Source organism: Oxyura jamaicensis, chromosome 10, assembly GCF_011077185.1.
Source record: "Oxyura jamaicensis isolate SHBP4307 breed ruddy duck chromosome 10, BPBGC_Ojam_1.0, whole genome shotgun sequence".
Classification (NCBI taxonomy): Eukaryota; Metazoa; Chordata; class Aves; order Anseriformes; family Anatidae; genus Oxyura; species Oxyura jamaicensis.
In genome coordinates this window covers 17,576,788-17,597,522 of record NC_048902.1, presented here as the reverse complement: position 1 = coordinate 17,597,522, position 20,735 = coordinate 17,576,788, and positions in this window count along the sequence as shown.

The following is a 20,735-nucleotide window of genomic DNA, read 5'->3' as shown; positions in this document are numbered from 1 at the left end:
TAAATGAGGGCACCGTGGGTCATGGCGGTAGGTGTCAGCTTCAGGCTGAAATGCTCAGCTCATTGGCTCAGCAGTGTAGACGACAGCATTGTGCAGAGCGTCTGCCTGCTGCTTGTTCTGAACTGAAACATTGGAATGTAGAGAAAATGTGATTTTTCCTCTTTAGATTCTAAAAGAGATTTGTCAGTGTGAAATCCCAAGAGTACGATGGTGATATTTGAATTAAACTCAGAATCACTGACTTGATTGTGTTTGGATTTTATGTTGTGGAGCCAACTTTCCAGCTGATGCTACTCGACACACTTTAATACAGCCATTTATATTTCATGGATATCAATAAAACCATAGTGGCTTATGCTTTTTAAGAATCCAGACCCACACCCCATAAAAATATTTTATAGTAAGTGTTGTAATATGGAAAGATATTTTAAAATATGATTTCAGAATAGGATGCTTTTGAGTTACGTAAGAGAGGAAGGAGTTTTCAGGGAGATTGTGCATTACCACGTGGTACCACATACAGCTCTGATGTTTTGCCCTAAAGATGTAAGGCTGGCGGACAGCTTGTCATCTGAAGCCAGTGTGAGCACATGGGAATGGGATGTAACTGGAGGAAGCAGAAAAGTGTAGCGTTAGTTTTGTTTTTCAAAGTGGTAATGGTTATTGTAATGTTTCAAAGTGAGGAAGAACAGAACTTAACCATACACTTGTGCTAGATGGGTCTGACCCGGTAGAGAACTGATCAGGGAAGACGTTTGTGGCATATACAAGAAACGCTGGTATGAAATAGAAAGAAAATGAAGAACCAATTGTCTCCTGGGAGAGCTGAGGGAGGCCAGGATGAAAATGAGGAGAGGGAAGTGGAGAAAAAGAGAAAAAAAAAAAAAACAACAAAAAAACCAGTTGTGCTAGATGCTGAATGTGAAAACAATAAGCCTTGATGTGATGAGCATTGGCTGGGAAGCAGAAGGATCTGAGGATGGCAGAGAAGGTAGCTGGCTGGGTAAATGGACTGGAGGGGATGAGGGCAGAAGCCTGGAGGGGAGAAAGTGGCAGTGAGATGAGGCGTGAGATGACTCAGACATGCCTGAAAGGCTTCAGCAGTATACATGGGGCAGGCAGTTTTAATGGCAGCTTGGACGTCGGGGAGAAGAGGGAGGAAGAGCTAAAAATGTCCCTAAGAACACGAGCCTGTGAGAAGGAAATCGCCATGGGCAATGCAGAAAGGAAGCAGAAAACGCATTAACCCCTCCTGGAGGCGAGCAGTTCAGAGCCTGAAATTGTGAGTGCACACGAGTGGATCGGGGAGCGAGCAGCGACTGCCCCATGAAGTCCCTCGGGATGTGGTGTGGCGCGTGGGAGGCACATAGCCCTTCCTTCAGAGTGAGGAAGGAGTCACAGCTCTGTCAATTCGGCGTGCCAGCCGTGGAGCTTGCTGGAGAGGTGGGAAGTGGGTATTTTAAGGCTGAGGTGAATTACTGCTCCCAGAGCCAAAGGGGATGTCAGGGAAATAACACGGCTCTCTGTGATACTGATTTACTGGGCAGTAGTCCTGAAGTGTTGTATCTCATCCGTTGCCCTTATCTCGTGCACGGCTCTGCCCTGGAGCTCTTGCTAGCCTGGCCAACGCCTGCTCCCTGTAGGGGCAGGCTGCTCGCTTTCGGGGCTGAAGGCGGCTGCGGCGCTCCCGGGGAAGCTGTGCCAAGGCATGGCCTTTCCTCTATTGTGTGATAATGCGCATGAAGGCTGCGGTCCCTCGAGTCCCTCCTTCCCTTTCTCTTCACCCCTCCCCATTAAATCTGGTCCTCGTTTTCAAGCCCTAAATCTCTGGGATTCGCTTCGCTGAGAGCAATCCTCATATCCTCATGGCCGTGCTGCAGCGCATTGTGCTGCGTGGCCCCATCGGCGTGCATGCAGGAAGGACGTTCTCCAAAGAGGCCTGGGAGCTCTCTGCCCCCCTTCTGGCACCACCCAGAATTTCTGTCTTCTGGGTACACTGCAACCCTCATGCTTCTCTTTAGGGGGTGTTTTTTCTATTTTTTTAAAGTGTTTTGTGGCTCTTTTTAGGCCACATGCAATGCATAGTTTAGGATGGCAGCTGTGAGGTTGACCTGATGTGAACTGAAACTTCGTGTGCTGTGCTTTTTGGTATGGATTTCCCAGGCTGGGACTGTGAAGAAGCCATGGGCTTCTCTTCCCTGCTTCTTCCCCAGATCCAGCATATTGCTGTGGTTCACACCGGCCAGAGGCTGCTCCTTGACTTCTTCCAAAATGCACCAAGCACTTGCATCTTGTCCTGCCCAACCTGACACAGTTCTGCAGGGCTCTCTTTTCCAGTGCGTGAGGATCTTGCAGCGTTGTCAGTCCGGGGTCTTTAAAACTCCGAAGTGGCGTGCCCACAATTTGTCAGTGCTTTTGAAAATCTTAGCCAGATGGCTTTATAAATGCAAGGAAATAAAATGATAAATGTCAATATGGCAGAAATGTGGCTCTTCGGGGATATTAAAAGGATGGCATTTCTCCCTCACTCCTTTTTTCTTTTGTAAGAATGCCCAATTTTTTTCAACAGGCCACTTTCAAATATGCAGACGTTGAAGGATCCTGGGTTAAATTTATCCCTTCCACAACTCCATGGACTTCAATAGAGTTGCACCAACACTTGTCCCGTCTTTTGTAGCTGATTAATTTATGTTCATTTTACTTCTCCGGTGCCAATGTAAGAATTTAATAGACCCCTATTGTTCCCTGCAGATACCCCCCCTCTGTGTGGAGAGGCATCCAGCTCTTCTGTGAGTTGGCATTGTTGTTCTTCCTCTTTTTGATTTCCTTCATGTAGCAGAAAGAGATTACACTAGGGGAGCTAACTGTGTACTTGGCTCTCCGGGGAATTCAATACACGCCTGCAATTAACCTGCATTTAACTGGCCATTGGATGTTGCTATTCCTCTACAATAAACACAGATGGTAGGCAGTTTTGACTGAGTATTTGTATACTGCAGGTTGGCACAGCTCAAGTCAAAATAAATACAATTTCCAGACGGCAATCCTTGCCTCTCCTTTTTGCTTTTTGTCAGAGGAGGGGAAAATCTGAATAGTATCCAAGAAAGCTTCTTCTTTGGACCCCAAAATAAATATTTTGCCTAAAAGCTGGAGTTGATTTCAGATCTCAGCCCCATCAGTCTGTCAGAGAGACAAAAAAAAGGGGGAGAAAATTTTTAATCAGGATTTAGCAGGGAAAGTAATTCGGTGGGAGGGAAAGTACATTTTGAATTACACTTAATATCACAAGCTCTCATCTTGCTAGTGCTCGGAATGTTACACAGCTTTGCTTCTGTCATGGGCTGCTTGAGTTCTGTGGATTAAAATAAGATTTTGGAGGTTTGTGGGCGAAAATGCATCTTTATGTGTTTCTCAGTCCAGAAAGCGAGGAGAATATGTTCCAACCGGAATAGCTTTTTCTTTGCTTGTTTGGGGAGGGAAGGTTGTGGGCTGGAATGAGCACCTCATTAGCTATTAGTTATTTTCCTCATTCACAAGACCACAATATTTCCTCTGTTGCCAAAAAAGGGTTGTCTGCAGGAAAATCCGAGCTCTGGGAAGATTTAAAAAAATAATAAAATAAAAAAAGCACAGTTGTTAAGTTTAAAGAAATTGAGCTAAGCATATAAAAAATCTGCCACCAGGGTCAAACTGGATGCCATGTGTATTTTTTTTTTCATTAAAGGAGTGCAGATTTTGAGCCCGAGCTATTATTTCCGGTGACTTGAGGCCCTCCGGGGGCAGCAGTGAAATGGAAAAGAGCACGGCAGCCTGCTCTTGGAACTGATGCTCACTGAATCTGAAAGGTCATGTCATGTTTTCTGGCAATTGACTCAATGGGTTTGGATTCTACAACATAAGGTCGGGCCGTTTTCACTCAGCACATGTTTACTGGGGAATGTGCCTTCCAGTTGTTTTCACATTGACCTTATTACCCTGCCACACTGATGAGCCTGGCACAAAAACTACTTTTTGTATTGCTGTGTGTACCATGCTCCCTCTCCCGCTCCCCGATGTTACTTTGGGCTGCAGATGGAGGATTTAGCGTATGCACTGCCCCTGCTCCCAGCCCCTGCTTTCCAGGCCCCTCGCACAATGTGGCTGGGCAGAAGCCCATCTACTGCACGCTTCTGAAGGACAAGAGGGTGCAGTGGGACTGCCTGATGGTCCTGTGTGGGAGATAGGAAGGGCTGTCAGATGGGGAGGAGAGGACACACAGGCTCCGGACTGTAAACTCGAGCAGGAGGGTTTATAGCACCCGGTGTAATGGCTTTTCTCTGTGCTCCTGTGGTAGATGTGGCCACAAGGTGGGGAACTGCTGGGAGGGCAGGGCTCACAGCCCGGGGCTGGGACGTGCTCTGCACTGAGCAGTGTTAAAAGGGATGGAGGCAGCAGTTCCTCGTAGTAAATCTGCTCCTTCAGTGCAAAATATACTGGCCAAGCTTTGCCGGGATAAATAAAATACTGCTGCTATTTCTGCAAGCGCATTGGCAGCTCTCCTTGCAGCCACAGAAGTTCTTGTGCTGAGAACACAATATGCGTCTTTGCCACCTTTTCAGGCTTAAAAAAGTGTTTTGGGCTTCTGTCAATTTTAGGAGTTATAAATTAAAGACGAGGAGTTTATTATTACTTGGAACGCTCCCATGTTTTAAGCAGTTTGAGCCAAAAAGGAGCTAAGACATTTGCAAAAAGTCATTGACAGGGACAAGGAAACAAACCCAGGAGTTCTTTCCTATATGAATTCATTGCTTAACGTTGTCCTGCCACCTGTTTGTCAACCTTTGCTACCCCAGTAAGAAATGTTGCATCGCTTTGTCGTTGTTCAAATATTGCTCTTTCAGTAGGGTCAGAGGAATATGGAAATTGATTTTCATCTTACGTAGGAGATCAAGGCAAGGCTTGAGAGACGTGTGTCCACTTCAACCTGAAATAGAGTGTCAGTGATACTATGGCTCTGTGTGAAATTCCCTCATTTTTACAATCATACTGATTAGACTATTTGTATTGACTCATAACAGTATGAACATTTTTCCCCACCATTTTTGTAGTCCCGCACAGATACTCACTTTGTCTGGAAGCCATTTTAGCGAATCAGACTGCTGATTTCACAAGTTCACAACCCTAAAGGGTAAAACTCTTTGGAAGAATGTTCCACAAACTTCCGGGTAGTTTGTCTTGCAAGGCAGCATCCAGTTTAAACTGTATGATACCCTTTCTTAACAGAGATTGCAAATGCCCTGTGGCTGGCTGTTCTGTTCTCACTTAAGATGATGGCTATGGATTAAGAGCCCGAGGCTTTGGCTAACATCTATAGGCAAGGCAGTGAATCCCCAGGGTCTAATTCAAGGAAACTTGTGCAGGTGTCATAATTAGCAGTTTCCTGTTAAAGCTCCACAAATAAGCTGTAATCCTCAAGGCGCTGGTCTCCAAAACCCCTTGCAGATTTGTTTTCAGACCAAATAATATTCATCTGTAACCTTTTTTTTTTTTAATTACCCAAGCTACACATTTAACTAACACTGGTTTAGATTTTGCCGAAAATCAGATGTGAACAGGGATTAATGGTTCCAGTTGCTCACACTATCTAGCCACCATGCCGAGTGCAACCTGCCCTTAAATGAGGCAGGGGTGCACAATAGGTGAGTCAGAGCTGAACGGAGGACTTTGGTTTCCTATGTTATCCCTCCTCGCCCTTCAAGGCCAATAAACGTGTCATAAAGGGAGAAAAAATGTGAAAAGTTAGGAAGCAAAACACAGCCCTTAATGGGCTCTACATGTGCTGCTGCCACCTTCAAGTGAAAGTTGAGGTACCAGATTTTTTAGCACTCGGACAAAGAACGCCTCCCCCTCCCAAATGCAGCAGCACACCGACTCCAACACAAGTGTTCTTGGGCTAAATAACGTCGGTGTTGCACGCTAAATAATACTGGTGGGGCGCACATGCATGTGTACATCTGCAGCGACGGAAAATGAAAGAGAGGGAGGAGTGTGTTAATTGCAGTGTGAGTCCGTGTCAGGCAGATAGAGGAAAGTTTCTCAGATCCCATGATCAGCAGGGCATCTGAGGACTTTAATGTTTTTCACAGTACAATAAAACTACCAGTGCCAGCTGGAGTCTTCAGCCAAACTGTATGCCTTAGAGCTTATATGTTTCACATCACTGAAGGCTACATAATACTTTCAGCTGGCATTGCATTCCATTTGATATGTCTGGGGATGGAGATAGTTAGTTAAATAAGCACATCGCTGATGTGTTAGCTCAAACAATGGCTCCTTCCCCCTCTCTCTAAACACATTTTGGGAGTATTAGTTTGGGAAGAGGGGCACAAAAGCTTTTCATCTCTGTTTTCTTGATCTGTTTCTTTCTTTGTTTAGCCTCTAAGTGTTGACAGGTTGTGATGATGTTACTTCTCTTGGCATGAATTTTTGTGAGACGAAAAGAAGGATCTGGTCAGGTTTTTAAAACAGATCAGAGATAAGTCAGAGAGAAATGAAAGCTTCAAGGTTTGTTTATTCTGAAGGGGAGAATTTAGCCTCAGTCGTGGATACTGTGGGTTGGGGTGGTTGAATTGGAAACCGTTTAAAATAAACTCAGTATGTGCTATCTCTTCAAGTTGCAAGTAAAAAACCCACAAGTTACAGTCATGCAAAGCACATGGGGACAGAATCATAATTTTACTGTTCAAATGTAAATAAAACATACTTTGGCCAGCCAAGAAAAATCCTCAGTCTTCAAAAGCGCGTTTAAACAATGAAAGCAGCACCTGGGGTACCGAGGTGTTTAAGGAAATGCCTACCTGGTGTTGTAACTCTGTGGTGGGCTTGATAATGAGCGTGCCATCGTCTGTTTGATCATAAGCTGCGCAGAACTGGAGAGCAAGCTGCTGTAGGGAGGTATGGCTAATCATCACAAGTATTTTTGTAGCATTTTCTTTACCTGAGCCCTTGCTATAGTTTAAGATATATTTTTCAATGATTGAAGTGTTCACATATGAGACTTTGGAACCAATTAGATATTTGCACCTCTCACTTTGGGTGTATGGATCCAGAGGTTATGGATAGCATGGGCAAGGTGAAAATAATAGAAACTTTTTATTCAGTTCACTTTGGAAGGGAAGTCGGTACTACCAATCAGACTTCAGGAATATATTCTGGTTATGTGTTTTTAGGAGGCTGATCTTGCACTGCAAAGATTTCTAGATCTGAGAGAGGCTCTTCTGACTTCTGAATCACCTTTGTTGGCACATGGAGTGCCAGTGATGCAGCTGGAAGAGAAGTCTGAGATTCAAAGAGAGTCATAGAAACAAGGCTCAAGGATACCACTAAAAGGCCCAGCTGCATTCATCTGTGTGACTTCATGAAAAACAGTGAGTCTGACTTATTCCAAAGCCATCATGTAAACATTTTTCTTAATGAAGAAAGAAAAATTGCATTTTTTTGAGGAACCTACCACCACCAGAACCTTAAAAGCAAGAGAAGAACGGAGAACCTTTAGTGAGTTATGGGAAAGGAAAAGAAAATGCTGTTGGGACATAAAGAATCCTACTTTGAGTTTCCAAATACGAAGTTGTTTTGCTTCCTAGATCTGACAGGGTTGTATGTGCTTGCCTGCAGAGGTTCCGAATGGCCTTTTGCTCCCAGTGTTCCCAACCAACATTCTCTGCTATAGAAAAAGATTACATGGTCTTTAATCTTGTAACCTTATGCCTTATGTGTCATGTACAGCAAAAAAAAATGGGCAGATGTACAGGAACAGATTCCAGCTCAGCTGGGCACCTGCAGGGCAAATGTAACACCTTGTGTTCATTTCCTCTTCACACACTTTGGGAAGTAGCAGCATGACTGCTTGGGTGATGGAGAAGTTTTTTATATGGATGTAAAAGAATGAGGATGAGGGGCAAGTTGGGATTTGAGTACCTACTTTCATTCTTGTGTGTTACAGGTGAGTAGGCAAGAGATTCAGGTTCTGTTCTGTTGCTGGAGTGCTAAAATTGTGGAGGTTGTGTCTGGTTTAATTCCAGGACCAGAGACCGTAAGGAGGGCAGACTACCAGCATTTGCTTCGCTTAGTATGTGGTAAGGAAGGAAGGATAAGATGTGTGAAATGAAATGGTCCCCTTACTCTCCTGCTTACCTGGAGATTGAAAGGGATTTAACATAATGGGTTTCATCTTCCTATATGGAGCCTTTGCTTTCAGAAGTATTGAAGTATCTAGTTTATCTTCTGCATTAGTAGGATTGTCTAGCTGTGTCTTTTTCTTCTTTCAAAGTTTTTATATGAGGATCTTCTAGGAACATTGTCAACATAGTTTCTTGGCAAATTTATACATATGAGACAAAAGAAACTAACTTGGTATGTTCTTGAACTTTCTATTTATTTCTTTCATGACTCCAGGCTTAAACATAAGCTGTAAGTTGTGTGGAAGCTGTAAACTTTTGTCTGACAGCCAGAGAACTTGCAAATTTTCTTGTAAACTTGTGTCAAGGTGAAAAACCTGTCATACATTGTCATACCGTGACGTGGGAGTGCATGCAGCCCATGCTAATCCCTTGCAATCTGTAAACCTATGTTATGCACACTGCTTGTTTCTTTTCTCTACAGAATATCACTTTTGTAAACAAAGACTGATTGTTACTATAAGCAGTTCCTCACTCCTTCCTACGTCATCGGTGGAGAAAGCTGAACTCCTCCACAAGACTCCTTTGAGTCCTTCTTTGGAGAAGCCCCTCTCTTTCCGCTATTCATTTAATTATGAAGAGGATTCTCTGAAAAGAATTAGGAGTTTCAGTGAAGAAGGAGCATCAGGCTTTGTGGGAAGTTCTCCCAGTGGCCCAGCAAAGCAGTGCGCTTCTCAGCATCTGCAATGCTGAGTACTTTGTGTCAAATGATGAAGTCACCTTTGCACATGCAATCACAAGCTCTGTTGAGCTGTGCGTGTGAAATGCTGCTGGATGATGATATTTAAGAAAAGCATTAAGCATTATGAGTGCAAGATGTGATCTTATTTCCTGGAAGCCTTTCAAATCTTGACCTCGTTCCAGGTCAGGCAACCTGTGAAAACATCAGCTTCTGTCAGCAGCTGTAACTCAGAGGGGCAGGCATGTGCTCCATTTGCTGGAGGAGTTGTGAAAATTCATTGAGCATTGTGTGCTTGTGCTCAAAAACCAGCAGTACCTCCACTCTGACAGCAATGTAAATGTTTTCTCCAGCTCTTTTGTGTGGGCACCATGAATGCCACAGGTGTGAAGTTGGGTGTAAACTTTGGACTGCTGTCACTTCCCCACCACAGGCTTTCAGCAGGAGTGTGCACCCTCAAAGACCTTCTCATTCAAGGTGAATATTAAAGTGGTAAATAGCTTCATTCATCTCGCACCTGAAAGCTACTGGTACTAAGGACAAAGGAGGGAGATGGGTTGACAGGGTGGTGCTCCATCACAGAGGTGTGAGCGGAGGACCTCAGATTGTCTCAGTTCACCCTCGATATCTGTCTAGAATTGGAATATCTTCTCCTTCAGACTTCAGCAGCTTGTCACATTAGGCTATATTATGTCAAGTTATGTCACTCTGGAACCCTATCAGAGGCCCTTTATATTTTTACACTGACTGATTTAAAGGGGGTCAATCAATGAAATCAATGGCAATGAATATGGGGTAGAGAAAAGAAATGCCTTCTCACTCAGCACAGGAACTTGCTGTCATAGGAGGTTACAGAAGCAACTGTTGTGGGTGAATATCAAGGCCTGAACCTTAATGAGATTGCTGATCTTTGGAGAAAGAGATGCATACAGGAATCTCTCTCACTCATGTTCTACCTTTGCTTCTTGGTCATGTCTCTTTTCTTAAAACATTTGCTGTATTATGTAGCACAACATATGTTAAGAGTAATTAACATTGTTCTGAAACTTAAGGCGTGGATTGCTGTAGGAACCAGGTTAACAAGCTTCATATCCCCTAGAGCACGAAGTAGGGGAAATGTGGTGTGCTTGTCCAAAACTTACTAGTATTTTTTTAGTGATAGAAGTTTTCTTTTTTTCCTCTCCATGATCTATACTAAATATTCCCCCTTTATTTTCTCCTGAAAAATTATACGGTGTTGGGAACAGTTGACAATTTTGAGTTAGTCTGTGCCACTCTGCATCTAGTTCCACTTTTCCAAAGGTCATGAAACTATTGTGGTAGACTGAAAGTTATCCTGCCACGACCTAGACACTGTTTTGCCTGGGCTCAATATGCTCCTTGTTATTAAGCTTATTGTAGAAAGTCTTGAATAACCTGCCTTGAGTCTCCCAGTGATAAACAATACTGTGAATCATTTTGGTCATGAACTCTGGTACGTGAAAATACCCTGGGTCTTCTTTGAGTGTGCACATGTACAGAACTACAAGACCCATAGTTTCTGCTTTCTGGACCTACAGGGAAAATACTTAAGTTTATCAGAGAATTCAACCTATTTACTAGCTAGAAGGTAATTTGGTTGACAAAGCAAAAAAAAAAAAAAAAAAAAGTATTTTATTAGGAAGAGACAATTATTAGACTTCAGAATTTCTTCTCCCTAATATCTGTGTTGCTACATAAACATGCTACCCCAATGCATTTCTGTCAAGTGACGTTTCTGTAGGACTCGTTTCTAATTTCCTTTCAATGAGTTTATGGTTTTAGAGTACAATTAGCTCTTCTCTTAAGGTATTATTATTATTTTTTTTGGCTGAAGTCTCCTTCTCGTGCTTGAATACTGGCAATCTACTAACAGTTGCTGAAATCCATTTTGGAATCCTTAATTATTATATCAGCATGTGACTTCTTCCTGTGTTATAAGTATTGAGGTTGCTATACGGGTCAAAGTTGAAATAAAAAGGAACTTCATCTGATCTGTCTCCTTGATAACAACAGGCTCTGGCATTTTGGGTAGTTGGGAGACAGAGGTACCACTTAAAAGTGAGAATGAGGAAAGCTACTCAGATTCAGATTATATGCTGCCAATGCAGTGGCAGGCTGTAGATCTGGAGTCACGGAAAGAGGTGGATGAAATCAGAATGTCTGAACTTGGATCTTTCTTCCCAATCCTGGCCCAGCCTCCCTTTGAAGTCATGTAAATTCTTTGCATTCACAATACCTTTGGCAGAGTTCCACATCTGTTTTCTCTTATGTGAAGAACAGCCTCCTTTTGCTTATTTGAAAATAGCTGTCACAGTCTTTAATGGCTTCTCATTCTTATTTTGGAAGGGATGGTGAACTGTCCATTTCTATCCAACCTCTCACTCATGATTTGATGTACCCCTAAAAAAAGTTCAAGTAATTTCTTTTCCAAGCTGGAGCCCTAAGGAGTCTGTATGAGCCTCCCTTACGTGGAAGTTTTCCATAATGTCTTCCTGAATCTTTTCCAAATCTAATATATCCTTTTTGACATGAACAGTCCTCACTGGGGAAAATTGGGATTAGAATCTGGATCTTCTGCTTGTGCCTTATAATTCTAAGGACATATGATAGTCCCCTCTAATATCTGCATTTCAGCATTTGTATTCTCAAGAGCGTAATATGTTGTGAGAGTGAGCTGCCCCCTCTCCCACTAGGTTATTCTTCATCTGTGTTTTAAAAAACAGAAGCAACTGGAAAGAAGATGGAGGCAAAAACTCCAATTACATCAAGATCACAAGTCCTTGAAAATGAGCAGGGACTGATGATGTTTTTAAAAGGGAATATACTAATGATCTTAGCAGGTTGCATCTCCAAGCCAGCTTTTACAGGCAATCCTTTCTGAATTGTTTCAGCAGGACCTGCTAACCAAGCAAACATCTGTGGCGTAGTTATGCAAAGCACTAGGTAAACTTGATTTGTTTTCTGAAGTGTAGTTTCAACCATCTGCAACCATTTATCTTGGTTCTATCACTTTGCATGCAAAAAAAAATATGTAAAAACGCAGTAGCCCACAACTGGCACAATGTAGGTCTGCTGCCAGTACATCCCCAGAATGTGGATTCAATGCCCTGGTGGGTTTGTTTGTTTGTTTTTGTTTTTCCCTCCTATGGGAGACTTCATTCCATAGCAACCAAAACACAGTTGGGTCCCAAAGAACATCCTAAATATTAAGAGTCTGGGTTGTCTGCTACTAATGGAACCCCCCAGCCCCTATGCTACTTGTTAAAACCCTGAAGCTAATAAGGCACTCGTCCATACTTGGGCTGATAGTTACAAAAAGTCATCCAAACCCGATCAAACTGATTTTAAACACTGAATTTTGGAACAATTAAAAAAATAAAGAAAGAGATGAAGCTTGAAAATAAAGACATAGCCTAAGGTAATGTTCACTATTTAAAACTGATTTGAAAACAAAGTTTTCATGGCAAAGACAATTCTTCAGCTCTACAACTAGCCCTGGAAATTAGTCTCACTGTTACTGAGCTGAATAAGATTACTTGTATAGTGGCATGTCTTCAATAATTTTAAGAATCAACTCCGGCATTAAGGGCCAGTAAAACAGAGGGTTATTTCCATTAATAATTTCACTGATTAAATGAGAGCAATAAGGAGTAAAGGGATTCAGAAATGGAGGTCACTGTAAACGGGCTACTCAGACTACTTTTTCTCCACTTTTCTCTACTGGGTGTATGAAATGTTATTACAGTTTTCAGATTTACAGACAAAACATCAACAAATGATGACTGAGAATGCTGCCTGCAATTCTAATCAGCCACGTGCCACTGGGCTTACAAAAGGAATCTGACTTTTTCCTCAAATCTGACTTATTTTTCCTGACTCAGCTGGGAGACAATCCATTAACTGGTGATGTAGGCTGCTCTGTGAGCCACCTAATCTTCATTCTTCTTAATTCGTTCCAGTGCTAGCTGAATAAGGCTTGTACTGAGTTATAGGAGTTGTACCTACTCACAAGAGTGCCTTTATCTTCGGAGCTCGACCCTCTCAATTATCTCACCAGCCTAGCTCTAAGTTCCTCGGTTGTTCCCTGCATGTTGGCTTGGATATGTGTATGTCTTCTGAAGTACTTTCACCTTGTATCATGGCATTGTGTTTCCACTGCATCATTTCACTGACTTGCCCAGCAATCCTCACTGGAACGTCTGTACAATACATTCATTTCTGACCCAAAATGGCTGGGGAGGATTAGGCTGCTCTGTGGCAATATTGGTGCACCCTATTTCTGAAGAAATAGGAATAGCAATAAGGCAATTTCTTTTATTAAAAACCAGATCTCCACAAAGAGCTCTGCCTCTTCCAGACAACATGGAATCGTGTAGCCAGTCTGACTTTTGCTTTATCTATTTCTGTAATCCTTATTAACCCTGCTCATATTTGCTGCCATGTGTGACGTTTTAGTCCTACTTATGTCAAATTGTAATGAAGGCACTTGAGAGACTTGGCCTCAGCTCCAAGTTTTGCCAGACATTCTGAGTACTTTCAGCTTTTGTCCTTCAAAACGGGTGACAGAAACACTTCCTCTGTCATCTTGTGTGGCTGGAGCATAATTTGTCAAGGTTTTATAACGCCCATATCTTTCATTACATGTCGGCCTGGTGCCAAACATAACAGGGCTCTGTTGGTACCTCTGGGTGCTATTGTAACCCGAATGATGCTTAGATAAGGTAGGACGTGATGCCTCTTCAGTGGAGGGTAAAAGTGAAGATAGCTCTTACCTTTCCTTGAGACCATCCCACTGATTAATGCTGACAAGCTTTCTGCAGTTGGCATCCTAGCAATCTTCTCTCAGAAGTGGCATAAATTAGGTGCAAAAGATGGCAGTGCATCGCACAGCCCCCTGCTTAGGAGAGCGGGAAGAGGTTCGGCATCGCAGTTCAGTTTATAGTATTTATTTCACTGCAAAATAGTTTCACAGCAAGTAGTTTCTTACTGTCAAAGGCACTTTCCATTCACTTCATAAATTACTATAAGCTTTGACAAGTCCTTCAAATTTGTTTTCCCCTTTCCTTGCCCCAATGTGTTACAAAAATGGCTTGATGGATATTTTGAAAGTTGACAGGCCAGTAGATCTTTCTGAACTAAAATACTCTTTCTGTTTAGGGGCATCACAGAAGCGAAAAGGAAAAAAAAGGAATAATGTGAAATTATATTAAAATATATTTTTTTCTACAGCAGCAAACCATGAGCTTTTACTTATTATCAAATGCTTTGAAGAGTGGGGAAATCTGGGTTTAAAAACACACTTCTTCCAATCCCATCAGTGAAGATCTGGTAAAAATATAACTTGTTCTGTCCTTACTACATATTCTTGTTTTATGGCATTGTTTCATTTTATTCATATTTAGTTTATTAAAAGCAGAGGGATTCTTATTCATTGCTTTTTAACTGTTACTTCCCTGTTGCCTTGCAGCCTTTTGCAGTAGTGTGTGCTCAATCTCAAAGAGGGTCAGATTAGACTTCGGTTTTCATTTTCTAATCTTTCCTCCTTTTGGTCGCTGTGGTAGTTTTTGTTGTTGTTTTATTTGTGTGTGTGTGTGTGTGTCTTTTTTTTTTTTTTTCACATCTAATTTGTTTGGTTCATTGTTGCCCATCAGGAAGATGCCTGAGCTCTTGATTTTCTTTCTTTTTTTTTTTTTTTTTTAATCAAGCCAGAGCACACATGATCTTCTTACACATCTGTGCTTGATGTCATCCAAACTGCATTTACCCCTTAGAAAAAGATTTTTTTTCAGTTACTACTTACATTTGACATAAATTTAGTACATTAGACATCACTTTGTTAATGCAGCTGGATGGCAGTGTATAACAATGCAGTGAGGTCAATGCCTAATGAAGAGTTTTATGAGAGAAGGAATTTACAAAGTGATTTTAAAAAGTATCTATTTATTTCCTTACCAGGGTTTCTAATAAATCTTTGGCCCAACTGACAAGCTTGAGTGGACTCCTGAACTTGAACCTTTTCCTAATATCTTGTGGTCTTCTTTCCGTTTCAGCTACCTTCCTGTTGAAGGTAGTACTTGGACATGTTCTGGCTGTGACAGCCTCCAGAAATGGGGCTTTTAGTAAGATAATGAATCAGATAAAGGCAAAAGGAAATCCTCGGCTTTTACTGGGAGTTTCACTTGAACAGAATCTGAGTAGGAACATCTGGATGTGTCCCATGATCCAGATTAATAATGTTAATAATGCTTTAGAGGAAACCAGCGTCTATTTTATAACTATTCAGTGTCTAGGACATAAAGCCCTGCTGTTTTGAGTAGGAAATACTGGTCAAGACACTGGAGTTGTCCCCCGTGCTTTGTGAAGGTTGTTGTGCTATCTTAAGTATCCATCTGGATGATTAGGAGAAACGCAGATTGGATGAGTGTTAATTTCTCATTTGAAGGGTGTCATTTCCAGTGTCAGCCTCACACATCATAACGCTGCACCACATAATGCTGGGCATCTGTGTACTTCTAACCGTGAGATGTGAGATACATTGCTTCTTGACCCACAGGCAAGATATTAAATAGAAACAACGAGAGCAATAAATTATTTTGATGATTTTTTTTTTTTTTAGTTCTATACATTCAGTGTTCTGGAGGTGATTTTAAAGGGGGCAAAGGGTTACCAATCAGCAATATCAAAACTTTGTTTCCAGAGTATCTTCCTTAGTTATTTTTTTGAATTTCTAATGTGTGGAAATATGAATATGAAACATTACTTAGGTAAGAGGAGATACTTCTGTTGAAGTTAGTGGACTAGAGTGTCAGCAGATGGAGAACAGAAGCCAATCACTAGTGTCTGCCTGCTGAGAATCCAGCCCATTTTGTCCTTTGCCACTCTTTTGTTCTATAAATCTAAATTGAGGCTTTTCTTGTTTTTTTCTTTCTTGATTTCATTTGTTACCTTGGCACAGCAGACGATATGACTGTACATCTTTCATAAAGTGCCTTGAGATGTCTCAGCATGATAAGGTGCTAATTAAATTGAAGCTGTTGTCAAAGTGGGAGAGGGAGTAAGAGTTCAGGGCTACCTAGTTTATACACTAGTTTAGTTGATGACTTTAGTGAAACTAAACAGGAAGGCTTCAGGCACTTAGGAAATCACAAAAGTTATGCTACCTCAGATAGCTTTCAAAACTTTATTGATTCAGTCTGTATGCATATACGCAAATGCCTGGGATGAATCTTAGGTAAAATCTCTTCAGTCTATAAGAGTGCGTCAAAAATAGCATATCCAAGGTCTTAGGGATATAGCTAGGTCTTCCTGCTTTCAGCACAGTGACAAATTTCACACAAACAAAATGAGGATTCAAAAAATCCTCATCTTAACTCACTTGTTTTGTAGCATTGCGTGCTTTATACAGCTATTAGGATTCTTCATAATAACAAGGGGTTTGTGACTGGCTGTTATTGAGATCCAGCTGAAATTCTGGGGTCCAAAAAGGCGTTCATTCAACAAATAGTGCTGTTCATATCTCTAATTTCCTAAGAGTTCTTGGAATCGAATTTCATATTTGTCCTTTACATAACAATTTAAGGTTACGTAGAATGTATCACTAAATATCACACTCCTCAAATTGTAATTGCAATCAAAAAAGTGTTCTTTGTCCTGGAAACCATAAGGAGGAGCTGCTGTTATTTACCTAGGGCTTTATATACAATACTTTACCCTTGGGACGTAATGTCTTTGGATCGAGACGCAGATCAGAACTCACTAGGTAGTAAGAGGATGAGGTAAACACCGGAGACTCTGAAGGCTTTATGTGACAGCCTTATGTGATTTTTTTAAATTAATGTCTTTGTTAAAATTGAGTTATATAACAATACAAATATAGGTGGAGTAAGAAGGCTAACTTTGCAAATTGCTTGAAAGACATGAATTTAGTGCCGAGGTGAAAAGAGAGAAAGAAAATGGTAATCAAATGACTTTGGATCTTTTTTTTGGCTTTGCTTTGAACTCTAGAGAGATTTTGTCCATTTCTGAATCAGTTTTTGCCATGCTACATATAAATAAATTCAACAGCTTAATATTTAGTTCTATACCTCGGCAGTACTGGGTGCACTGATTCTGTAACAACCCCAGATTTGGCTGACCAAAGAGATATGAACCAGAACAGATGTGGAGGATCAAGACCAGAGGACATCAGTTACCACTGCCCTGCAGACTGAAGGAAGATGCTGTTTTGGTTAAGGCTACCTGCTCCAGCAGCCAGCTATCTGTGGTAGCTGTATGGAAATAAAAGGGCTTGTTCAGCTATTGCTAACAAGCTGCACCTGAGGTCTTTAGCTCCAAGAGCAGTGACTGAAAAAGATATGTGTAATCAAAGGTTTTCAAAGGACCGATGAAGATAGTCTGAGACTACTTTTTGAAACTGCTATCCAGAAAAAAAAAAATCTATGCAGAAAGGCATTTAAATTTTTATGGTAAAATGAAATTTCCTGTATTGCAATTGTGCCTGTTGCCTCTTGTCCTGAGAAGAGTTTGGCTTCATCTTCTCTACTCCCCCCGTCAGATATTTCTACGCATGAGTAAGATTCCCCCTGAGATTTCCCTTCTCCAGGGTGAACAAACACAGCTCTCCCAGCCCCTCCTTGTATGACAGATGCTCCAGTTCATTAATCATCTTTGGGGCCCTTCACTGGACTTGCTCCAGTCTATACTTGGCTGTGCATGGCTGAGATGGCTTTAGCTGTGCCCTTAATGCCTGGATAACAGAGATTTCACTTGGTGTGGCCAAGCTGGAGAGAGTGGCTTTACCAGGTGGAACTGTGCCTTGCAGGGTGCTGGCTGAGAAGGGTCTCTTCCCTTTGTGTGCATCAGCTAGAGACTGAGGAGTTTTCTTCTGGTGTGCTGGAAAGAGCATTGTAAGTGATAGCTTGAAATGACACAGTGGCAGCATGTCGTGTTGAAATCCAAGAACGAAAATCAAATGGAAATTTGGGAGTCTGCTTTGTTACCACTTTGTGCCACTGTTACCAGAGTTTGGTCCTGCTTTAGTATTTTCCCTGCTCCCTACAGGATCCTCACCTTTCCATCACCTCATCTTCTTAGTGATGGATGTTGTGTTTGCAAAAAGAAAAAAAAACAAAAAAACAAAAAAAAACATTGTAGTGAGAGAACAAGGCTTGTTACAGTTTTTTCTTCAGCAGTGTTTCCAGGACCTGAAATATCCTGGATACAGGGGCCCAGAGCTGTTACACGAGGACAGGATCGATTCAGTCAATCAGACGGAAAACCTACTGTCAGACTCGCAGACCTTTAACCTGCTCTTCAGAATTATTAGAACTCCCAAATCTCTTTGCAAGCCTTTTCTATTAGACAGATATTCCCATGTTTTGATTTTTTTGCTCCAGAAGTAATTTTTTTTATAATTACCTTCATTGAACTGCACTTACCATCTGTGAAGTGAGAGGCACTTAAATGATTTATTAGCTTGGGTTCCTAAAATGTGCTGAACAGCATGGGATTGATCTGGGTAGTGACAAATACAGGGGGCATGACAATGGATAGGTGGCCAGTGTTTGATGGAGCATCGTGCTGCCCTGGTGGGGGCTTGCTCTGTGGGGCTCTGTTGGCTCTTCCAGTTGTACAGCAGATCAATAAAAGACAGGTATGCTGTGCCTCAGAAATACAAAGAAATATTTTCAAGCACAGTTCTCCTCTTGAAAAAAATCATGTGCCTTGTGTTTCTGAAATAACTCTCCGTAAAAGGCTCTAAGGAGCTTTCTGGCAGCCAAGAAAATCTTTCTAGAGTCCACAAGTTTATTCAGATTCTTTTTTCCTGTGCACTGATTGAAATTCAGCAGGCTGATGTTGGTCCTCACTTTGTCTCTCCCCTTGCAAGTTGTATCCATGATGTCTAAGTGGCTTTCCACGCTCTTTCCTCAACGCTGTACAACAAGGCTAATGTTCAGTGGGCTCAGTAGAGGCAGTGCAGTACGGAGCAGAAATCTGAGTGGTACAGATCTAGCTACAAGCATAATTAGTGGTGGTGAAAGTCTGCAGGTATAAGCACTACTTATAGAGGGAAATGCCGTTCCGAGCTAAGCAGGAGGTGGGAAGGCAGAGTACATGCCTTTCATGCAAGCAAAATCCTGCCTCTGGTAATAGGCAGGGGCTCCTGGCTTACATCTCCATCTGCATTCTCATCTGAGCAGAGGCTGCGAAACCCTGCTACTTGCAGAGCAGCGTTTTGCTTCCCCGTGTAGCAGACGCTCACAACTTCTGCTGACCTCAGAACTCAGCGGGAGCCGAGATGAAGCAGCTCCAGCCCTTCACAGCGATGAGGTGCCACCAAGCAGCTGATCTTACAGATGCAAGGGACTGCAGGTGAGCCAGAGTCTGCTCTGTGCAGATTGCCTGGAGGATCATCACAGGAACATTGGCAAGGAAGAGGAGCTTGCAGAGCTAACATCAGTGGTGCGCTCCTGCTGGGGGTTAAGCATCTGCCTTCTCCCTTCTCTCAGCAAAAACAGACAGATGAGAAAAATCCAATGCAGACACCACGTTAATCTTTCTCTTCCCCCAATCCAGCTTAATGTACACAGAGAAGCACAGGACTGAGCTTAGAAAGAATAACAAGAAGGATTTGCATGGTTTACTCCATGCCATGGAGCAGCTTGGACCAACGCTGTGATTTAACAAGCTGGGTTCCAGACCTGCCTGCACGGTGCAGTAGTACATAGAAATGGTGCCACGGCTGGCAGCTGGCACTGGAGCGGGGCTCGCTGAGCGCTGCTTGCAGCAGCAGCTGGCTCACTCAGTGGCCAAAGCAATGCAAGTTGGCAGTCATCAGCTCCAAAGCCACCCCATGGCTTTTCTGTGCCCCCAGCGCTCCCTGGCTGCCTTGGGCAGTATGGACCACGTGGGTGATGTCCTGCATGGCAGGGCAGGCACTGGCATAGGGTGGGCACAGCCGGTGCAAATGAGCCAAGAAGGAACTGAAGGATGTGTGAGATGCTGGAGGGCTGCATGGGGAGGGTGGCATTGGTAGGGACTTCCCTCTGTGTCCTCAGCTCAGCCTTACCCTTGCAAGATGATTGATGGGCTGGAAAGGCCAGCAGGAGTAAGAGGAAAGCCCAACCAGGGGAAGGTGTGGAGTATGTAGGGAACTTTGGTTCTGGTATGAGCACCTGAAATTCAGGGATTCAGCTGTCGTTCAAAGCTGCACAAGCTATCACAGCTGTTACTATGTTTGTGCTCTGTACTTAGATGACCTTGAGCTAAATTTTGGAGTCTGGACATTCATGTCTACCTAAATCCTGGGTGTTGCTCCGCCTTCTTATTGTTGTTAACAGCCTAGTTGCAACCCATTTACTTGAAGTAATATCCCCTTCACCTGCTGTATATATCCTAAACTGTAGATGTTCCTGATGAATTTCTTTCCTTTTTTCCCCATTGTTCTCTCTCCTAAAGCAAAGGTTCTCTTGTCTCACACTGAGAAACTACTGCTGTAGTTTTTTATCTCCTCTTTCTGTTCTTTTTCTGTCCCACGCCCAGTTTTCATGGCACCCAGGGGACATCAGTAAAATCGAATCAGACCTACATTCTGATCTACCCTGGTCTTGCAGTCAGGTCAAATTCAGGGTCTCGTTCATTGGTGGGGTAGGGGTGGTGGTGGAGGGGCCTGGACAAAAGATCAAAGGAAAGGAATCCTCAGGTAACTTTCCTCTTTACTGGCTGATTCATCCATATGTCCTAAAGAGCGGCACGTGGCCAAATGGAGTTGGTGAGAAGCAGAGACAGATGGCACCATGTGGTCTGGAAGGAACATAAGG